Genomic DNA, 12,315 nt, shown 5'->3' with positions numbered 1-12,315 from the left:
AGGAGCGTGTCAGGCTACATTTCACTGTGTGTTATACTTGTATAACTATGCATGTGACAAATAAAGAACCTTGAACCTTGTACATAGTTTGCAGTAAAATACTGAAGAACATACAAGTTAGCTCCACAACTCCAAGGTCTAAATATACCTTCCTTTCATCACCTGTAATCATCAAACTTGGATAGTGATCTGGCGTGTGATCTCTTTCTAATTCAGGGTAACGGCTAACATATAATGACATGATATGAAGATAAGCAGGTGGGATGCTAAAGCATACTGAAAAGGCTTCAATATCCATTATTTGCTCAAAACGGACTCTTTGAAAAGCAACCTGCATTAACCATGCAGTCTTAACTTTTCATAATGACACCTTAACGACAAAACCTTTGACCAACATGTTCTGTTCAGTGCAAAAAAAAAAGGTATGCAAAGTAAAAACACCAAAATGGAGTCCAGACTTACACACTTCAAATTCCAGTTTTCTTAACAAAAAGATGTAGCAGCACTTTGCTGTGCTCCGAGGACGCTGAAAAGCACTATAACCAGGAAGGTGGCCTTTTGCAGCGTGTCTTTTTTGCTGCAGGTGTTAGTGTGAAAAGAGCTTAAGTGGAGATAAGTCACTAGCAATGGGATTTTCTAGGAAACCCTGCTTGCATTCAGAGCAACTTTTTTGCACGTGTGTGTGTGTGTATTGGTGCTGAATGTGCATCTGTGTAGGAGTGATGCTGAAGGTGTAAAAAGAGTGCCCACTTTCTTTGTCCTGCTTCTGTTCTTTCATTATCAGCCTGTAAGTTTGTCTTTTTATGGAGCCACTGGTGGAATATGAGATATGTGTGCATGTTGTGTTAAACAAACTATAAGCAGGTATGGTCCATATATCATGGGCTGTTCACTCTTCACTTATTAGATATCATTACTAACTATTCTGTAATTCTTCTTCACCAAAACATAATGATGTGCTTTGGTAATACATAGATGGTTTCTCTAATAGTTATTGGAGCAAACTTCTGATGACATTCATTATCATCTACACACATAGTTAATGCACTGCTTTACAGTACCTAGATGAGGTTTTTATCCCTACTCAACAGCAATGGTTAATTTCCAGTTACAGTAACATGCTCAAGTTTAAGCTCATCAGTGATGTCACTTCCAGCCATCTTAAAGTGGCAGGTGGCACCCAGCCTGAGCAGTGTTTGGATCCTTATTCACAGCACTGTCTGGCCAGATCACACCCTCTCTCTTCAAGGCTTCCAGTTGATTTCTCACTTCTATATCAGAGCCAAGAGGTTCCACCCAGGTCACTCCCAGCCATGGGTTCACTGCAGTAGTTGTCAACACACTGTTACAGCCCTGTGTGTCTTTTAAAGAGCTTTCTGCCTTGTTGATTGCAATGCTGGTGGCCCACCTCTGCTCTGTTATTACTTTTGTTCATGGTCTTGGCAAATTTGAAATCGCCCATGGTGGTGTGGCGGTGCACTGGTTACAAGTTACCCCTCACAACAAAAAAAGGCTCCAGTTTTGACCCTGCTGAGAACTGTGTCGACAGTTGTGTGTGCAAACTAAAAGGTTCTTGACATTTCTTTGTAGGGCCCAAGACAGACTGGTGCCTGTCTGTGGTTTAAAAATAATGGAGGGGGGGGGATAGTGTGCGCAATTTCTGTTATGTATCAAAATGTGTCTTTTATGATTTTTTCTTTCCTCTTTTTCCACATTATTTTTTTCAGTACCTTATACATTGTGTTTTGCTAGAAATAACTGATGGATGCATTTGCAACTGTAACAGCTAGTGAAATGGCATAACTCTCATACCATTAGGGAAAGGTGGCATAACATGCATTGACCAGAATTAGTTTTAAATGTTGACACAAACAGTGAAATCCAAACACAGTCTTGATCTTACTTAGCTGAAAACACATTTTCCACCATGACAGAACAGCGAAGGGTAGACCATCATCCCTCAGTACACGCTGCTGTACTAAGGGATGATGGGTAGGACAAGGGACTTGGGTGGGCAGAGATGGATGGATATACAGATCGACAGAGAGAGGCAGAGTTACAGAGGGCGGAGTGGATAGCAGTCACTGAGATGAAGGGATGAGGTGGTAAAGAATGACAGGTGCAAGGATGAAAGATTGGTCAGCTGAAAGCACCACACCCCACCCCCAACCCCCTCACAAAACACACCTCCCCACACATGCACAAGATCCTCTCATGTTGGGTCCACGATTTTACACTGAGGTGTGGTTTTGTTTTCGAGTGGTGTTCTGAATATTCATCAGATTTCAAATTTAGCAGTGAAAAAGAAAACCAGAAACTTAAGTGAAGCCACACCCCATTTTAAGAGGCCCAGAGCTACAGAAATTATATAGACATTTACTGCTGCACTCAGTTACTGCACATATAAAAACACAGATGCAGGACCTGCTGGCTTCACATAACGAATACACAACACATAACAAATTACAATAGCTGGGCGCACATATGCTCATTGTCGCAAAAAGCAAAAACACAATGAAATGGTTGACATTTGTAACAACAGCCATACATTCACAGATCTTTGTCAACAGTCACATTGTCCATATTACTCAATTTAATATTGTTTATTTTCCTAATGGTAGTAGTACAGCTGGGATAGCTTACAGCCCAATCACAACCCTGAGTTGGATAAATGGATGGATGATAGTGATATTTGTCTTCTGACATCATAATTAGGACGCCGGATTTTATCAACAACATTAATGTTGAGAAAATATGAAAAATGTTGTTAAATCTCAAAGTTCATGCAAAACATGATTACTATGATTGTTCGGGGGTGACCATAGTGGTTGAATGTGTTGATATAAAGAAGCCATTGCAGTCTGGGCAGATATTAGAGATATTATCATCTGTACAGGTCAAGTCCAAAACAGCTACCTGTTTTTAAAACCCAGAGATATTCTCTGAGAATATACAAATCTTAATTGCTCACTGGCTTCATTTGAACTTGGAGACAGACATGAAACACACAAAAGCAACAATGAAGACAAACAATTCCCAACTGTGGCTGAGTGCTTGTTCTACAGGCGTGTGGTTTATTTGCACAGTTTCACAGCTGGTGAAAGTAGCATCACAGTAGTGAGACATGCTGCACATACGCTTGCTTGCTAAAATACACTCATCATTGCTGAGTTGTGTAACCGCAAGTGACTGACCACACCTCAGTTATACAACTGCTCTCTGTAGTACACTACCAGCTTTTACAGTGACTGGATGAGTTAATGCGTATAAATGTGTGGGAGCATCAATACTGCGCTCTATTACTACTGAGTGGGTTGGACTCGAAGATAACACTGCGCTAATTAGACTTACTCATTTTCCAGTTCACAGTATGCACTTGTGCAAAGATAACATGGTGCATTTGTAAGATAAGCTGAGTCAGGATGGTCTTTATAGTCTCCTAGGGGGCATGGGGGTGTGCAGCAACAAAGAATACAGATGTAAATTGGAGAATAAAAGAAGAAAGGAAAGCATATAAATACACGCAAAGAAACAACAAACAAAAAGCATCTGTATTGTAATAATAAAACAAGAGCTTCCAGGGCAAGAATACTAAGAAGTACTGATATCCCTGAACTCTGAACAAAGCAGCTGCACTTCGATGGTTTTATTTGTGTATTACTGTCTATCTATCTAGATCTATTTACATTTAGTATTTTCTTGCCAAAGTAAACAGCAGCAGGCACACCAGATTCATTTCTGTTAAAATATCAGGTTCATGCGATGTGTTGATCATTGTTTGTTTGTTTGTTTTTTCTTTTACTTAAATCCAATCCTTTACTATGTTTTAAATAAAACCCAAACCAATGAGAGCACATTTTATTAAAAGAAAAGTAATGTTTTTCCTTTCCTTTTTTCCAGGACAAAAAAAGCCAAAAACAAAGTCCAACAACTTGTTTGTGCATCTGTTCCATTGGTGCGTTAAGTATCACAGCAGCACAGATCAGAAGTGCTGTCTGGCTTCTTTATATTTATCTCATCTAGGAACATTGGTTACCCTTGGTATTTATACTGCTGGACTATTTATTTTGGCTGCTGTTTGGTTGGACAGAAAAACAGCACAGGACAACAGCAAGAACAGAAAAGAGCACAGCTGCTCTGAAGCTTCTTCTCGTGACTTTAATGTGACTGAGAAATATCAGCACTTTTTAGGTCATCCCAGGTGTTTTTACTTTCCAGGTAAATGTTTTCCGATAGAGCTCTGTATTCAAGGCGTATAACTATTTTCAACATACCTAATCCTCTGTTTGCAGCATTTTGCATTTGTTAAAATGTTGACTTGTTTTCTATTTATAATCTTAGTGAATAGAAGGCACAGCCATTAATTCCCTCTATAGAAGACAGCAGAAAGCTTAAGCTCTGAATTTGCAGTGCACTGCTGTGCACAGACAGACGATCACAAACACAGACGTACAGACGCTGTTCTCCTCTTGCCTACTGACCTGTTTCAATAATTCAGAAGAGTGACTTGCTGGCTTGGCTGGCAATGGGTTCTATCCATGGACTCAGTCAAGCGTTACACACACACACACACACACACACAGACTCACGCACACAAGTAAACTTGCATAAACAGGGCTTTATTATGCTTGGCACTTTTGCTTCCACAGTTATACTCACTGGAAGCAAACTTTAAAGATTTGACCACAACCTGTCTGTGCATACAGAAGTCTATCCGACCCAAAACATCTACCACACATCATCCATAATGGGTAAGTGGAGTGTGGAGTTGCAGGTGTAGCTGGAGTTAGTGTTTAAATGACGAAACACATTATTTGAACAAACATTATGCCCGTCTTTATTTATTCTATATACTGATTCAATGATGACGATACAGTGATTCAAACAGTTACCAATAATAAGATCAGGGTATTTACATTTAATTCCTTTGAGCCGACAGCTCAGGCTACAGAGTGCTCTAAATGCTCAGTCTTTATTTTTTCTACTTGTAGGTTTGTATGATGTCAGTGAGCAAAGAAATCCAGCTGTTCAAACCTTTTGTTTGCAACAATCAGCTGCTTGAAGGCAGGCTAGGAAAGGAACTAAAACTTCTTTAAGATGGTGGATGAACTGAGGGGCTGCACCAAGGACTGATGTAAAGGACAAAAGAAGAATTTTGAACCGTGAATCATGCAAAGCTACTCTAGGAGAAAGGGAGTTGGAAAAATAACATCATCGGTCCCATTTCAGAACATAACAGGAAATAATATTGTTTAACGAACAAGATCCAATTATGAGAGTCATGCTGGTAACTAAAAGATGTACGTCTGAATCAAGTAAACTAATATGCAAATGAATACTTAAAGCTGTACGGTTGTCAACTATGAAACCATAAAGACGTTTTCTAACATTTTTTCCACTGTGAATGACATTATGACATCATATTGCAGTGATTTGCTGGTACACACCTCCTGGCTTTGACTACAAGAAATCTTTGATGTCTGTGGTATCTCACTATGCTGCCCATACTGTGAACTCTAAAATACAGAATAAACAAACTGTAACTCCGAAGACATCCTGTGGCTGTTCAGCCTAGTTATGGCATTTCCTGGTTTGGAGTTACATAAGATATTGAATAATTAAAAGCAAATATTTTTAGGATCCCTTTTTCTCTTGACAAATTGGAATTCTTCTGTTCACCTTGGGATCATTCAAAGCTTTTAACATCATGGGGAACCCATGTTGAACAAAGTTGCTATGGCACTTCACCCTGGGTATCCAGGCCTCATTAAAGATAAATGCACCCATGCAAACTCCAGACTAAGGTGGAGTTAATGTAGTCTCACCAGGATGCTGGCTCAATGAGCTGGACTGGTTGTCTTGTCAAGCTTGGAATCGAAAGTAAATGTATTGATTCACAGTTTGTATAATGCTGTTCACTGGAATTTTTAAAGGTGAGTGAGAGAATTTTGAAGTTAGTCGTAACTGCATATCAAACTATCCTTTTGAAGGAACCTTTTTTTGTTTGTTTGGGTTTTTTTGTTTTTGTTTTTGTTTTTGCAGAATTTGATACCGATCACTATTTACACTTTTAATTTTAAACTGCACCCATTTGAAACTGTAAATCAAATCGTAATGACAGGTTTATAATCATGAGTGGGGTTAAATTATTCTCTGTTAAATTGGCTGGGGACTGGGATGGTCAGTGAGGAAAGGGTTAAAGTAAGGTGAGAAAGTCCTGACTCCATAGATGACTTTTATTTGTCTGTTTGTGTCTGTAAGTAGCTGCGCTAATAAGTTTAGTATGAAGTTACATAAGAGCCTTGGATGAGATTCTGCTGCACAAGCAAATTAATTGGAACACTTTCCACTCTGTATTCGTAGTTGTGCCTCCCTCAGGGTCATTTTCAGGGTAGCAGAATTCAGAAGTTGATTAATAAATGAATATTTCGGGGAGGAAACAGACGATGAGTAACACACTGAATCAATCATTCAGTAATTTGTTTTATTCAGCAACAAAACATACAGTATAAAAAAAGGATCAGAGATAGATGATACTGTGTGCTTACTAAAACATGCGTTTTTTTTCCTTCCCCATGAGCCCACTAGATAGGGGTCATTGCCTTGCATGCATTGGATTGTGCGATTGTGCATGTTAACACAAGTCAATCACTTTTGCTGCTAGTGGCAGATTTGCTGACAAAGAGACTTTATCTCTCTACAGAAGTTTCCTTTTCCTTTCCAAGGTCATCTTAAGAACTGTGAATAAAAAATATATATTTGTCTTCAGTGTATCTGTACAGTAAACATTTATGTCAATGAGACAACAATGATAAATAAATAAATTGTGTTGAAACCTGTGATAGCAATCCAATGGGTTGATTTGAGAAGAGTAGATAAAATGAAGTACATGTGTTTGCGCTTGTGGCAGATTTGTGTGTGAGTGTGTTTGTGTGTGTGTGTGAGAGAGATATTGCTGATACAGACTGATACACACTTTTGATGTGAGAGCAATCTCTCTCCATCAGTCTCTGTCTTCGCCTATCCTTCATCTTTTCTCTTTCACATACCTTTTGCCCCCCTTTTTTTTTTAAAACCTCCATCCCTGCTTCATCACTCTGTCTCTTGGCACAGCCTGCACCCCTCCCCCAACACACACACACACACACACACACACACACACACTTGTGCCTTCGTTTTCTTAGCCCTGTCCTACACCCCTCCCTTCCACCTTCTCCCACCTTACTCTTTGCCCTCATTCTTTCCTGCTTGCCTCACTTTCATCCCTTCATCCTTCCATCCTTCCCTCCTTCCCTCCATCCTGCTGGCTCAGCTGGTATACAGGCAGCCTTTGTTTCAGCTGTGTCCTCTGTCCTTTGAAGGAGGAAAGCTGAAAAGCAAGAGCCACAGAGGGAGGGGGAGGATAGAGGAAAGGAGTGAAGCAAGGGGCAAAAAAGGAAAAAAATCCATATGGAAAAGCAGGATAAAAGACAGAGGAGAGGAATTTAAAGAGAAACTGGGAGGGGATAAAGCAAGCAAGGAAGGAAGGGAGAGAGAGAGAGAGAGAGATATCTCTGGATCAATGGTCTGGGTTGTTCAAGTCATTGATATCCAGTCACAGCAGCGTATGAGAGCACATTTCCTGTGTGGTAGGATCAGTCTATGCAACACGGGCACTCACCTTAGCACACTTCCTCCTGGTTCAGTGGTGCACAATTGCAGCTCTTTAGTTCTCAGTTAAAGGCCAGCCAAGCAATTTATATAAAATTAGACTGTTTTGGAAGCCAATCATTGGTGTGGAACTCTGTACACCACAGCTACACTGTAGGCCAAAACACTTAAAAAAGCCACTAAAGATCTTAAAGGCAAAATATGGCATGGAAACCCTCAATTCTATTTATATTCACTATTTTTCAAGTCCAGTAATGATGTCTTTTTTTTTTTTTACCTCTATAGTGAGAAAAACCCAGCAGAAAATTTTGGACCTGTACCTTCATCCATGATGCTGTAGCTGTGGTAGCCGTGGTAACATGTGAATCCTGCGGCGTTTCATCAGCATTTACATCTCTAAAGGTAAGAAGTATTTTTGTAATTTAAAAAAAAATACATATTATGTTTTTTCTTGCCATGAGCTTGAAATTGCTGGCATTCTCATATAAACTGAAAGGCCAGTAATTTGGCCTATCATAAAGCCCGAACAAAAAGAAACAGTTGTCTTGCCAAAATTTTATCAGATGTACAGGAACAGTTTAATAGGAAAATGCTGTGCCGACAGTTCTAGATTGATAGCCATTATATAACCACAATTAGTTGATATAAAAATATGTCCTTTGTATGATTAATATATCCTGTTGGACACATTCTAATGGTATAAATATTTCACGTGTCAGCAAAAAGTAAAATTCCCCAAAAAATGAATTTTAGAATGGGGACAAAAATCCTCTTAGTTTTGTTTGCTACAACCAGTAGTGATTTTTGATACGGGCGACATGGGCGGTTACCCAGGGCGGCATCATGGTGGGGGGCGGCATCACGGGCATCGGCAGAAAAAAAAATTGCTCGTACTCATGCTGCCCCGACATCATGCCAGCGCATATTGGGAATGGTACAGGCACTGATCGGTTTTCTATCGCCCATTTGCTGGGAATAAGGGCGCCCTCCGTTTGCGAGGTGCGCCTGCTGCTTGCGGCACAGGGAGGAGAGGGCGGGGCGGGGGGCGATTCTCTGGCTGGCTGGAGCAGCATCTAATAACCAACTCGCAAAATAAAAGAAAAGAAAAACAAACCAACAAACACGAAAACACCAGACATCATGATACAGTCTTATCATTTGCACCGATGTTTTTTTCGAAATTCTATACGCGAAAAGTGAGAGCGAGAGCCCTCGGTGCGCCTGCTTGCTGCTGAAGTCAAAGTAAACTTTATTGTCATCTCCGCTACATACAGTCCAGTATATAGAGAGACGAGACGACGAGGCTCCAGTTACAGCAGTGCAAGTAAACAAACAATAAATATAAGAAGAGTAAGAAAATAAATATACACTTTAGGACCAGGGTTAAAGGGATCAATAACAATTTAAAATCTATGATTTACAGTTTGCTGATTTAAAGTCTCACACACAACCCGTTGAAAGGGGAGGGCGGCCGGCTGCTTCCAAATAGAGCACATTTCATTCATAATGTTGTAAATCCAAGCCCATCATGTATTCATGATTTGTTCCTGGGTTGTGCGAAATCCCAGAAATAAACCCTAGACAAAGTGAATCTGTGAACTAAGGTGTAGGTCTATGTTATGTTGTGGTGATCCTCGGGTTGGGGGATTTGTGTTCATACTGGAGTGCAAAATTAAAACCAATGGAAGATGGACAAGAAGAGGTCAAAACCATCAGGTGCTCAGTTTAGAAAAAAGAGAAAAGAAGAGGAGGAGAAACGAGCAAAAGATACAGGTAAGCAGATGTGTCATTGGATAATGGCAGGTCATCCTGAAACAATCAGAATCAGAATATTTTATTAATCCCTAAGGAAATTATATGGATTACAGTTGCTCCAAGAAGAAATGGTAAAAATAGTAACAGTAACAGACTAAACTCCAAACAATACAGTATGTTACAGATTTTACACATTTAAGAAATAGCACGAATATATGCAGATCACTCAATTATAAATATCAAGGATTAACTGAAGTGATTATAAATAAATATCAAGAAAATTGACGAGAATACTCCAGAGTAGAAAAGAGCATGTGTAAAAAGGGTGTAACTATTGTGTTAGATGGAGTAGTTGAACAAGGAGATGGTTTCTTGTGTCGGTCAGTGGTGCTTTTTGGTAATCTCAGTCTCTCACTGAACGTGCTTCTGTACAGAGAGAAGGAGTGTTTGCCCAGGGCGCCAAACAGGCTAGGACCGCCACTGGCTACAACAGAGGCTTAATGGGAGGCAGGCCAGTCTCATTTCCGTTAGCAGACACCAGGCTTTGAGTTACAATAGGAAAGAAAAGCTGGTGAGATCTGGGTCAACCACCATGTTTTGGTGGGTCACTTGGATGCCAGGTTAGCTCAGTTTGATAGTCAACGCTACAAGAAGTACGGGGGCCAAGGTACCCTTGTCCCAACAGTCCCCATTTGTCATGTCAACACATTTGAAGCATTCACTACCTTATTTCAGGTTATTTTGTCCTCATTAAGAAGAGATTACCAGCCATCACAACCAGTATGTACAGAGTGTGGTGGCTAAGCTCGTTAAGCTCCTGTTTATAAAAACAAAGATCAGGCATTTGACTTGTGGGCATAGCGTATTATACAGTGACCATCTACACACTTTTTTAATGAATCCGATGCCCTTGCTTGTATTTGAAATGTAGATTCAGTGAAAATCTACATTTCTACATTAAGCCTTTTGGCATTTTTGTGGTGAATATCAGGAAGGTGTTATCTCATTGCCTTTGAGTTTGCCTTGGGGATGAGTTTGGCCCTGCAGTGGAAACAAGTAAAAACAATGCTATACTACAGAAATTAGTAGCCCCACTGGACTTAATAAGTTGCATGATTGTTCTTCTTTTTAATTAATAAGTCCTCACTTATTTTATTTCCATCTTTTTCTTCTTTCGGTCCTTATCTCTTATCTCCGTCATAATGTTTTCAGGCTGAGGTGTAGTAGCTTCATCTTCATATTAGGTTTTTTATGTCAGAAATCCACCTCCAACCTCCTTAACATCAGAGACTTTGTTGTTGATTCCCTCTCCCCACTGCCCTCGCTCTCTGTATGGCTCACTTTCCTCTGGCCTGCTTTTCCTTTCCTCTCTTCAGCTAGTTGTTAGATCTACACTTATAACCTCAATGTGTCCCTCTAGGGCGTGGCTGACTGCTGAACTCAGCTGTACAGGAGGCAGGAAAAATTACAGTGAGGAGACAAAACAAAAGGGTGACGTGGAGTTTGGGGTTATGAGTTTGTAGTCTCATTGGATTTGAGACAGTACATTGATTGTTGATTAATCTTTAAAGGAAATTTTATTTAAATGTCCCAAAAAATACCACTACATTGATAATTGTGAAATTAAGCACGTAATTCAACGATGAGGTACTTGCAGCCTTAATGGTGTCCCCATGTGTATGCTGTGGTGTAGCTATTTTCACAGGTTAACTACACTCTTAGAGTAAACTGTAAAATTAATGAATCAGTCATTTCATATTGTGACACAAGAATTAACTGCATTGCTCTAAACATTAATTATAATAATTCTATAAGCTTGGCATTTTATTGAAATATATGATAATTTTGTTTATTCCGGTGTAGCCAGGAGGTATTTAAAAGTGCTGTAGTTTCCAGTAATGCAGGTACTACAGTGCCAATCATGGTATTACCCTTTGTGATCGCCTGCAAATTTGACAGAACCTGGACAGACTGAACGTACAAACTTAACATACGCACCTAAAAATATGAATTTGACTTCATAACAACAACGAATTTGGTTCTTGCACATGGATCATTCACACACGCACACTTACTGGTGCAGATTTCTGCAGAAGGATGTCTTGGAAACAATGTTGATTATAATATCAGGGAAACTTGTTATTAGGTTTAGATGAAAATGACTTTTTCACATAGCAGCAAGGATCTTTTGGATGCCCCCCACCCCTTAATAAATGAAATCATCATTTAAAAAATGCATTTAGTATTTAACCATGTTATCTTTGTCTGATATTAAAATTTGTGTGATGATCTGAAGCATTTAAGTATTAAAAATATGCAAAGAATAGCACAGCAAAAAGGGGTCGAATACCTTTTTACAGCCCTGTACGTTCAGCTATTCACAACAGATCACCACGGCGGGTTCTGTAACATCACATGTTTGATTTGTCAAATTTTGACGCTAAATGGCCTACCTATCATATTCCTCAAGGGATTTGTGTCTCCTCCCAGGAGGAGGACTGAAACCAGGAATCAGTCAAACCATCTTTTTTCTTTATAGGCAAATGTGAAATCCACTGCACTATAGAGCCACTCCTATACAGAAATAAAGAACATTACAGTACTTTCACCAGCTTATGCATTTCGTTTCACCCGACTTGTCTTCTTCCTCACCTTGTGTCAGTCGTTAACCCCTGTGAATGTGCAGATAAACCAAGAGAAGAAATTGTGGTGATTTTATGTATTTATTTATTGACCATTTTTTTTCTCGGGGCTTTAGGGGGAAAAGAGTGAGAGGGGTGCATAGAACTAGTATGAGATGAGAGATCAAACAGCAGCCTGTGTTTGTTTTATCTTCTTAATGAACAAAGTGCGACAAGTTTCTGTTACGGTTTGGAGGAGGACTCAAGCGCAGGACTGCGGTTCTGATGC

The 12,315-nt window shown here is 39.7% G+C and overlaps 1 protein-coding gene across 1 annotated transcript in view; it reads left to right on the top strand.

Annotated features, from left to right (window-relative positions):
* Positions 1–12,315, top strand: part of lrfn5a (leucine rich repeat and fibronectin type III domain containing 5a) — a 101,023-nt gene that overhangs the window by 36,312 nt on the left and 52,396 nt on the right. Inside the window, exon 2 of the mRNA XM_005754454.1 lies at positions 7,936–8,052. The gene's annotated coding sequence lies outside the window, so the exon portion shown is untranslated. The remainder of the gene's footprint in view (positions 1–7,935; positions 8,053–12,315) is intronic.

Source organism: Pundamilia nyererei, unplaced genomic scaffold (genome assembly GCF_000239375.1).
Source record: "Pundamilia nyererei isolate P.nyererei 1_Seehausen unplaced genomic scaffold, PunNye1.0 scaffold00569, whole genome shotgun sequence".
NCBI classification, from domain to species: Eukaryota; Metazoa; Chordata; class Actinopteri; order Cichliformes; family Cichlidae; genus Pundamilia; species Pundamilia nyererei.
This window is presented reverse-complemented; position numbering and strand designations above follow the sequence as displayed.